This window comes from Gossypium hirsutum, chromosome A07, assembly GCF_007990345.1.
Source record: "Gossypium hirsutum isolate 1008001.06 chromosome A07, Gossypium_hirsutum_v2.1, whole genome shotgun sequence".
NCBI classification, from domain to species: domain Eukaryota; kingdom Viridiplantae; phylum Streptophyta; class Magnoliopsida; order Malvales; family Malvaceae; genus Gossypium; species Gossypium hirsutum.
In genome coordinates, this window is record NC_053430.1 from 78,450,225 (window position 1) to 78,460,274 (window position 10,050).

Below are 10,050 nucleotides of genomic sequence, written 5' to 3' on the forward strand. Positions count from 1 at the left end.
AAAGGGGTGAAAAGAACAAAGTTTTGTCCATCTTTGTTCATCATAGCTGAAAGTTAGAGAAGAGAAAGGAGAGGAGAAAGCTCTTGAGTATTCGGTCATTAGGAGGAGGAAAATTGAAGGTAAGTTCTTGGTACCTTGCTTCTATTTTGAGGTTCATGAGTTCTTCTTGAAACCATTGCCATTATCAATACGATCTCATCAAAATATGTACCAAAAAGAAACCATTGCCATTATCAATACAATAATACTAAAAATATCACCCGAGAAACAGCATCCACTTGCTCACCCATGTAAAAAGTGCTGCGAGCCCAATGCCTACTCCAATCCAAAAGAGTGGTGATCCTCTAGAAAAAATATAAAGACACAAATAACTGAGCAAAGAAAAGAATGTTAATAAAATGCAAAAGATAATGTCTGCCAAGTAATTACTTCTTTTTCCCCCTGTATTAGCTTTGTTCCTCCAAAGTTGCTATAAAGCAAAGTAAATAATAAAAAATAAAAGAAAATCACGATTCCGTAAAAAAAATGGAGTAGAATGCTAAAGTTTTCATAGCAATTCAAACGAATTTGCCCCCTAAGGCTCTGTCCGGTAGTTTTTCCTACCTGAAAATTTACTAAAGAAAAGAATAATAAAAAGAAAACAAAAAAAAAGGATAAATGATCAATAAGTAACCATAATTCTACCACAATATGGATTACTTTTTTCTTCACATTAAATTGAACATCAAATGATTAGTCCTCCAAAAGAATTTACAATCTTAAGTTCATCATCCATCCTTTCTTTAATTTCCAAAAGCAGAAATTAGAAACCAAAAGCTAGATACACACACACAAAAGGAAGATTTAATTACATTCGAGAGGATGGCGGAGGCACAGTGGGATTGGGGTTGACTCCAACTTAAGAAGTCTGTTGATTGCTGGAAGAAGAAATGCTCGCAAACCTCTCATCGCTATGCTTTCTCAAAACTGCTTAACATCAAATCCATGGGAAAAAAAAAGAATATAAAAAGTATAAGAAATTTAAATATCAAAGCAAAACAATAAAGAAAGAAAGAAAGAAGAGAAGCAATACCAATTTGGGGATGAAGGGGGGGAAGAGGAGAAGCATGGGCGGAGTTTGGAATTCGGGAAGAACGAGGAGCAATCTTGGAAGTTCGAAAAAGGAAGGTTTTGGTAGGGTTTTTTAGAGTGTAATTAGGATTATTGTATCCTAATGGAAATAACTTTGGAGGAGAAGAGTAAGACAAGGACGAAGAAGAAACTAACGCCATATTCAAATTCTCCATTGAATTTTACAACCCTATGAAAAATTAAATTAAATCAAGAAAATTTTTGAAGGATGAAATAAGTTTTGGAGAGATGTTGAAGCAAAAACAAGAGCAACATTTTTCAGCTCTGCACTAATAGCTTCTAATGGAGTTTGGCATTATCAATTGACATTAATTAAAAGTTTTTTAAAAGTTTTTTAACTTCAATTTTAGATAGACTATAATTACACTAGGATTGGCTAAAATGAGATGTAAATATGTAATAGAACAGAATTGTAATCAGCAATTTATTTATTTGGTTTAATGGAATGAAATATAACTATAATAGTATTTTTGTATTTAGTTGAATAGAATAGATGTTGTAATAGTATAAGGAAAAAGACTTAAATAACTAAAGTAACATTGTTATTAAATGTAATCATATTTTAACATAATTATTAAATACAATTTATAAAATAATACATAATTTAATAATATTTTTAATTTAATTGTTTGATTCAATGGAATGAAATATGAGTTGAACTAAACTGAATTATAACATGGATCTCAACAAAATAAAAATAAAATAATTAGGCTGCAGCCAAATATAAAAAAGTATTTTTTTTAAATATAATTATGATCAGCATTTTAATTTAATTTTCCCTTTTTTATTTTCTTTTTGTGGTAGGGTAAAAACCAACTATCTAATGTATTAAAAAATCTAATTTTTTTCGTTCTCTATTTGACAAAAAATAAAAAATATATATATACAAAAACTAAGAAGTTAGCTTAGCCTAAAATACTTATAATATATGCACACACATATATATATTTTAAAAAAATAAGGATTATAAACATCTTATTATGTATATTTACATATGCATTCATAATTTTACACTATAAATGCAGCGTAGCATTGCATATCGCAATTGTATGAATAAGGAGTAATTGTTGCCTTCCTTTCTCTTGCTTTGCTACTTTGGTCTGCTCAGTCCGATTGCACTTGTAATATGTACACATATATGCATGTATTAGAAAATGTAATTATAAACATCCCTTCTTGTTCGCCAAATAGTAGTCACCCATAATCAATAAGACATGTTCTTCTTGAGTCACTTCCACTGTACCCTAATTTTCAATGCATTCAACTTTACCAACAATCCTATAAAACCAAACAATAAAATAATATCTTATTATACCCTAGGTAGCGAACCTTACAAATTACTCAGAGAAAACTTGACGCATGTTTTCCGATGAAACCAACAATATCGCGGACCCATAGTTAGTTCAAGGACCCTGTAATTGATTCACGAACCATAACCCGATGAACTTCAAACTTCCACATCAACAATCTTAAAACACATAACTAAATTTGTCCCCACCATAAAAAGGATCATGTAAACAGCTCACATTGATTGCACTCTTCTTCTCACCCTCCCTTAATAGAATCTCTTATTTCTCTCAGCAAAACCATAAATTTCCTCCCAACTTTCAGACTCATCCCTTCATTGTACCTTCATCTTCTTCCTCTATTCACCTCACTGGTTAACATATTTCAATCCATCTAAATTTCTCCAATTATGTAGCCACTTCTTCATAACCAAAACAAACCTGTCCATTTCCACGTTCAAACTCCAACTTCAAACAATAGTAGTCTCTTGATAGAAGATAAACCTATAGGCTTTGAGCAAGTTATAATTAAGATAATAAAATGTAAGCAAAAAACTTTTGGAACAAATAGCATTGATCAATAAGTCACTGATGAGGTATACATATTGAAAAATATTAAAATATTTACAACAAAGATGAAGAATACCTTTCCTTCTTATTGAGGAAAACTACAATAGTGAGTGCTTTCCTCTACTCCATCACAAACTTTCCACATGTTTTGATAAAGAACCTCAGTGAAAAACGGTGTAAATGGGGCCATAACCTTACGTGAAGTTAGAAGTACCTAAAACCGTAGTGCATATTTCTAAGCATATAAATAAGCTGTGACTTTTGCTGAACATATGATAGCAGGTTAGAAGAAATGATTTGCCACTACAAAGATGAAAAAAATAGTACATTGATATGTGATATTCGCGGCAGGTTTTAAAGATTTATGAATGAATCGTTCTTGAGACTAACTTATTATCACGACTAAGGCAAGTGTACCTATCGAACAGTAGTATAGTTCAGCAAGATCGGATTGTCGAACCCAAAGGAACCACGAGTACTAGTATTTACCTTCTTTTTATTATCTAGCCTAAAAAATTAAGAGGTTTGGTTATCTAAACTAATTACTAAACTAAGAATGCACAGAAAGAAAACTTGGAAAATACTTTTGGGAAAATTCGATTGATTAAGGCAATACCTAAGGAAAAATACACCTAGACTTCACTTGTTATTTGACTCTGAATTAGACAATTTATCATTTGACTTGATCCGTAGAAATCCCTAAGTTATATTATTATCTCTCTCGAGACTAATAACGTCTAACCCTAGGTTGAATAATTGAAATCTCTTTCTAATTATCTTCCTAGAATTGCATTAACTCGATCTATGGATTCCCTTATTAGGTTTCACCCTAATCCGGTAAAATCTTGTCACCCTATCTCTAAGCGCGCAATCAACTCCACTTAATTACGACAAATTTACTCTTAGACAGGGTCTCTTCCTCCTCTGAATAAAAGCATTAACTTGAATCAATATCTTGGAGTATCAAAACAAGAATTATGAACACATAATTAAGAACAAGTTAAATATTTATCATACAATTCAGATAATAATAACAAGATCCGTCTTAAGTTTCATTCCCCTTAGGTATTTAAGGGTTTTAGTTCATACTTATGAAAGAAAACATCTCAAAAGCATAAAGATAACAAAACATAAGAAAACCCAAAACTCCTGAGGGAATTTGAAGGAAGATCTTCAGTCTTGTTGATGAATCCAGCTTCTGAGATGGATCAATCGGCTTTCCTTAAGTAATTCCTTACTTCCTACTCCGCATTCCCCCTTCTCCTTCTTCTCTAGGGTGTTTCTATAAGCTTTAAGATGCTTAGAAACCCTCAAAAGTGTCCTTTTCTGAATTGGACTAAACTTGGGCTCGGTAGGGACACGCCCGTGTACGATTACTCCAGCCTGTGGTCAAGGCTGTTGAATAGGCACGGGTGTGTAGTCTACCCATGTAAGTCGTCCTTCGATCCTGCTAAAGGGACACGGCCGTGTGACACGCCCGTGTGAGGAAGTCCAGGATGTGTTGATTTCCCACATAGGTCCATTTTCGGCCCGTTTCTCGCTCTTTTTACTCTCATATGCTCACCTAAATATAAAACATGAAATTAAAGGATTAGGAGCATCGAATTCACAAATTCTAAGGAGAAACCATCCATAAATGCACTAAGCATGGGATCAAAATATGTATAAATTACGGTTTATGAAATACCCTCACACTTAAGCATTTGTTTGTCCTCAAGCAAAATCCTCAACTCATAATCAAAATAAATTCTTTTCAATTTATAATCCCTATCAATAATATCTCAAAATAATCCATAAGTATTAATACATTGAAAATTCAACTAAAAGTACATCAAAGTTTCAAACATTCCAAGTTGAGGATTTTATTACGAAAATATAGGTGTCTCCCCTTATCTAAGTGATTACCTTTGATCAAAATATCGCTGAGTTTAACATCCTCACTAAAGATTCACTCAAATCACTCAAGGTATTTAAGGACATCAATAAAAGCACTCATTAGTCAATATGAAAAGTTATTACCATAGGCTTGCTTGAAAATCAAATCTCCACCACTATATATTGAGCTGATACATCAATCAAAAATGTCTTTTAGAGGGTTGTAATGTGGCTTTAGTTAGGGGGTGTGGACACAAGCTGAAAGAAAAGGTTAGAATCGAGATTGAATTGAAAAATTACCTAGCTAGAGAAATGACTAGTTATCAGTTGAATACAAGTGAGCTTCTTCTCAGAATATGGAATTAACACTCAAGCTCAAAAACGAAATTACAACTAATATGTATTGAAGTACACCCATTTTTTTTAGAACAAGTCAAATACATAGAAGAGCAAAACATAGCTAAGCAATTAGTTCAAATCAAATCTTGACAAAAATAGAGATTAAATTAGGGGATTTCAACAATAATGGGTTATGGGTTAATATTGAGGGTAAATCAATTAATGGCTTGTTAGGCTCAAAGGAGTTCACTGAGGGTTAATTATGAAGGTAGGCTTTTGTGGAGTGAGTGGGTTAAACCTAAGTGGCTTTATCATCTTGACATATCAAATCAAATGGTGTGGTCTTGACATGCATAATCAACCAAGTTCTAGAATAACAATTCAATACTGACGCACTCAAGCAACAATAAAAGTGAGCATGAAAGGAATAATAGATGCTTTAAAGGCTCAAAATCTCACAAAAATTATGGCTTTTTGATGTTTAAACCTGTGAATTTCAACTCAAGATAATACCTAAACTTGAGAAAAACAACATATAAAATTTTAAATTAAAAAATCGACTTATCATGCTTGATTCTCTAATGTCTTAAAGTTTAAACAATCAATACATGAATGCCTATGTTTTAATTCAAGACATATCAATAAAAATCATAAATTAATCAAAATTCATTCTAATAATGATATGAGAAGATCACATGAGAATAAGACAGAAATCAGGGATTTTTCTGATAAAGAAATAAATAACCCCCCACACTCAGGATGTACATTGTCCTCAATGTATAAAGATAGATACACTGAAAAATGTAAATATAGGATCATAAGATAGGGAGAGAAATTGTAACACCCCTATCCCGTATCCGTCGTCGGAATAGGTAAGGGGCATTACCAGACAAACAGAACATTTAAAACCAATTCAGAATCACAGATATTATATAACATCATTTCATAAGCAATCATCTCTTAAAATGGTCTACGAGACCTAAAATGTACTTTTAAGAAAGGTCTGGACTAAAAACGAACACATTAAGAATTTTCAGAACTTAACCAAATCTTTCAAAACTGTTAAAGTCACATGCCCTTGTGACTAAGCCGTGTGATACACACGAGCACCAGACACGCCCATATGATCCAACAGTGCCAAAAAGAGGTCCTATACTGACTTTTTCACATGGCCAACAGACACGGCCGTGTGCCAGGCCGTGTGGTACTTAGCTAGCTACTGACTTAAGCTCACGGCCATATGACACGCCCGTGTGTCTTAACCATGTGGCACAATGCAGGCTTGGTTTAAGCCAACTTGTCACCCCTATATGAGTCTTTCCTACTAGCAAAGTTAAACAACATTCATACAACAATTGTCAGCCAATTCCATGCTCAAAACATGCTTCATTACAACTAAATCAACATCATTCAATAACCCATTCAAAACCGTATCAAAACTTAACACATTCATACCATTTGCTAGCCAATTCTCATGGCCTAACATATATTTACAAATCAAAACTTAATACATAGACCTTCTAGCCTATACATGCCATACTTTAAAATATTTACAGTTTCAAAAAGTACCAAAATGAGTTCGATAGTGTGGTGACGATCCTCGACTATCCCCAAGCCTTTAGTAGCTACAATAACTGTAAAACAGACAGAAATCACATAGAATAAGCTACAAAGAGCTTAGTAAGCCAAATACAATTGGTCTAACTACTAAAGCATATAAGTACAATTCAACCATAAAGATTTATAGCCATTTCATAGAATAATTCATAAGCTTAATCGTGCTCCTTTGTTTGCATTTATGTCATGCTGGATTTCCAAATTCCATACATATTTCATAGAGACAGAGTCTTTCATATTCAGAATTTTAGTACGATTCATACGTACCTATATAAGTTATACATTTCATATGCTCATTCTCATGTTTCGTACTCTATCATCAGACGGTTCAGAAATGATACAGATACTCATAAACAAGTACAACGCCGATGTCTCGGACGTGGTCTTACATGTAATTCAATATCGATACCTTTGTCCCAGACAGGGTCTTACATGAAATCAGATACGATGCCGATGTCCCAGACACGGCCTTATATGTAAATCTCAATCGAGGCTTGTGTCCCAGACATGGTCTTACACGATATCTCATATAGATGTCAATATTCCTTTAGAAGTATATAGAGCTTTTAGGATACTAACAAATTATCAGACTTTACTCGAAAGATATTCATCAGGCTCTCAAGGCCATCCAATACAGATTACAATTTATATATGTGGAAATTAGTAAATTTAACACGTAATTGTAATTTAACTTACCTTGTACGGATTTCAGACGGACACGAGTCGACTATTCAACTACTTTAGACTTCCCTCGATCTAAGTCCAATTTTCTTTGTTCTTGATCTAATACAGCGCAAATCCCACCATTCAATTATTCATTTCATTCAATTTAATCCATATACACACATTTAAGGAACTTTGCATTTTAGCCCTTACATTTTCACACTTTGACAATTTAGTCCATTTTCCATAAAATCACAAATATGAAAAATTCACCAAGACTTTAGCTTAACCGAATATACATGGCTTCCATACAAGTCCAAATAACACATTGAATTCACAATTTAGTCCCTCAAAACTCATTTTTACAATTTAGCCCAAATAGCTCATTTCATCAAAAATTCAAGAATAAAACACGATAGTCTTACATATATCTTTCATAATCCATATAAAAGCACTACAAAGCTCATATAATCATCAATGGCACATTTTATAATCTTCAACAAAAACAAAAATTTAGACAGGTTTTTGAAGAACACAAAGTAAGGATCACTGAGACGTAGAAATTATAAAAAACCGAGCAAAATAAGCTCACCTATTAAGACATGCACTAGTCAAACATCAAAATGCTTCAATGGCTTCTTCTTTCTCTAATTTTCAGCTAAACAAGGTGAAAATGCATGGCCATTTTATGTTTATTTTATTTTATTACACATTATAAGCCATATACCAATTTTACCCTTATTATTTACATGTAAAAATTCATCTACAATGTCCATATTTGTCTACCATTAAAACAAATGGTAAATTTACATGCAAGGACCTTTATTTTAAAAGCCAAGCTAATTAGGTGCTTGAACATTTAGCACTCAACTTTTACACTTTACGCGATTTAATCCTTTTTCATAATTAAGCACAAAAATAGACAAATTTAATCACAGAAATTTCACAGACATAAATTCACATATCACAGACACAAAAAATAATATTAAAATATTTTTTGAACTCGATTTTTGGTCCCAAAACCACTATTCCGACTAGGGTCAAAACTAGACTGTTGCAATTCTCCCCCCTTAGGGATTTTCGTCCCCGAAAATCTTACCATTAAACAGATTCGGATATTGTTGTTTTATAGCATCTTCAGACTCCCACGTGGCCTCTTCAACACTGTGTCGATGCCACATCACTTTAACCAATAGAATTTTCTTATTTCGGAACTCTTTAACCTCATGAGCTAAAATATGGATCGACTTTTCTTCGTAAGTCATATCAGACTGAATTTCAATCTCAGATGGTGAAATTACATGCGAAGGATCAGATTTGTATCGTCAAAGCATTGATACGTGAAACACATTACGAATCTTTTCTAACTCAGAGGGTAGCCTCAATCTATAAGCAACCGGCCCAACTTGTTTGATGATTTCATATGGTCCGATGAACCTCGGACTCAACTTGCCCTTTTTACCGAATTGGAACAGTTTCTTCCACGGAGATACTTTTAGAAACACTTTATCATCGATCTTAAATTCGATATCTTTTCTTTTTAAATCTGCATATGATTTCTGACGATCGGAGGCAGCTTTCAGACTATCTCGGATTACTTTGACCTTCTGTTCAGTTTCTTTTATCATATCAATACAGTAAATCTTATTCTCACTGAGTTCAGTCCAATATAATGGAGTTCTACACTTTCTACCATATAAGGCTTCGTACGGTGCCATTTTAATGCTCGATTGAAAGCTATTATTATAAGAAAATTCAATCAAAGATAGATATTATTCCCACGCACCTTCAGACTCAAGAATGCAACATCTCAACATATCTTCGAGTATCTGAATAATCCGTTCAAATTGATCATCTATTTGCGGATGAAAACCAGTGCTAAACTGCAATTTAGTACCCAGAGTATCATGTAATTTCTTCCAGAATCGCGATGTGAATCTTGGGTTTCTATCTGACACAATCGACAATGGTACACCATGCAATCTCACAATATCAGAAATATAATGCTCAGCTAACTTATCAAGTGAGAAATTAGATCGTACTGGAATAAAATGGGCTAACTTCGTCGATCTGTCAACTACAACCCAAATTGAATCTTTCTTTCTTGGAGACAGGGGCAAACTCGAAACAAAATCCATGGTCACTCGGTCTCATTTCCACTCTGGAATCATAATAGGTTGTAGTAACCCAGATGGTACCTGATGTTCAGCTTTAACTTGCTGACAGATTAAACACTTTGAAACAAAATCAGGGATATCTCTTTTCATTCCAGACCACCAATAATGCTGCTACAGATCATTATAAATTTTTATACTTCCCGGATGTACAGATAAACGACTACTGTGAGCTTCACTCAAAATCATTTGAATTAACTCCGGATTTCTCGAAACACAAATTCTATTTCTGAATCTCAAACAATCATCTTTATCAACTCTGAATTCTAAACTAGTCTCTACATCGCACTGAGTTCGTTTAGCCAATATCTCATTATCAATCTTCTGAGCTTTGAAAATCTACTGTAAAAACAAGGGTCTTGATTTTAATTCAGCTAAAACTGAACTATCATCAG

At 33.4% G+C, this 10,050-nt stretch overlaps 1 long non-coding RNA gene across 1 annotated transcript; it reads right to left on the reverse strand.

Moving 5' to 3' along the window:
* Positions 1 to 259: 259 nt before the first annotated feature.
* Positions 260 to 1,417, reverse strand: LOC107915890 (uncharacterized). Its single transcript, XR_001689310.2, has 3 exons — positions 1,073 to 1,417; positions 852 to 966; positions 260 to 344 (listed from the first exon to the last, which is right to left on the reverse strand). It is a non-coding gene; the product is annotated as an uncharacterized lncRNA (long non-coding RNA).
* Positions 1,418 to 10,050: the final 8,633 nt, after the last annotated feature.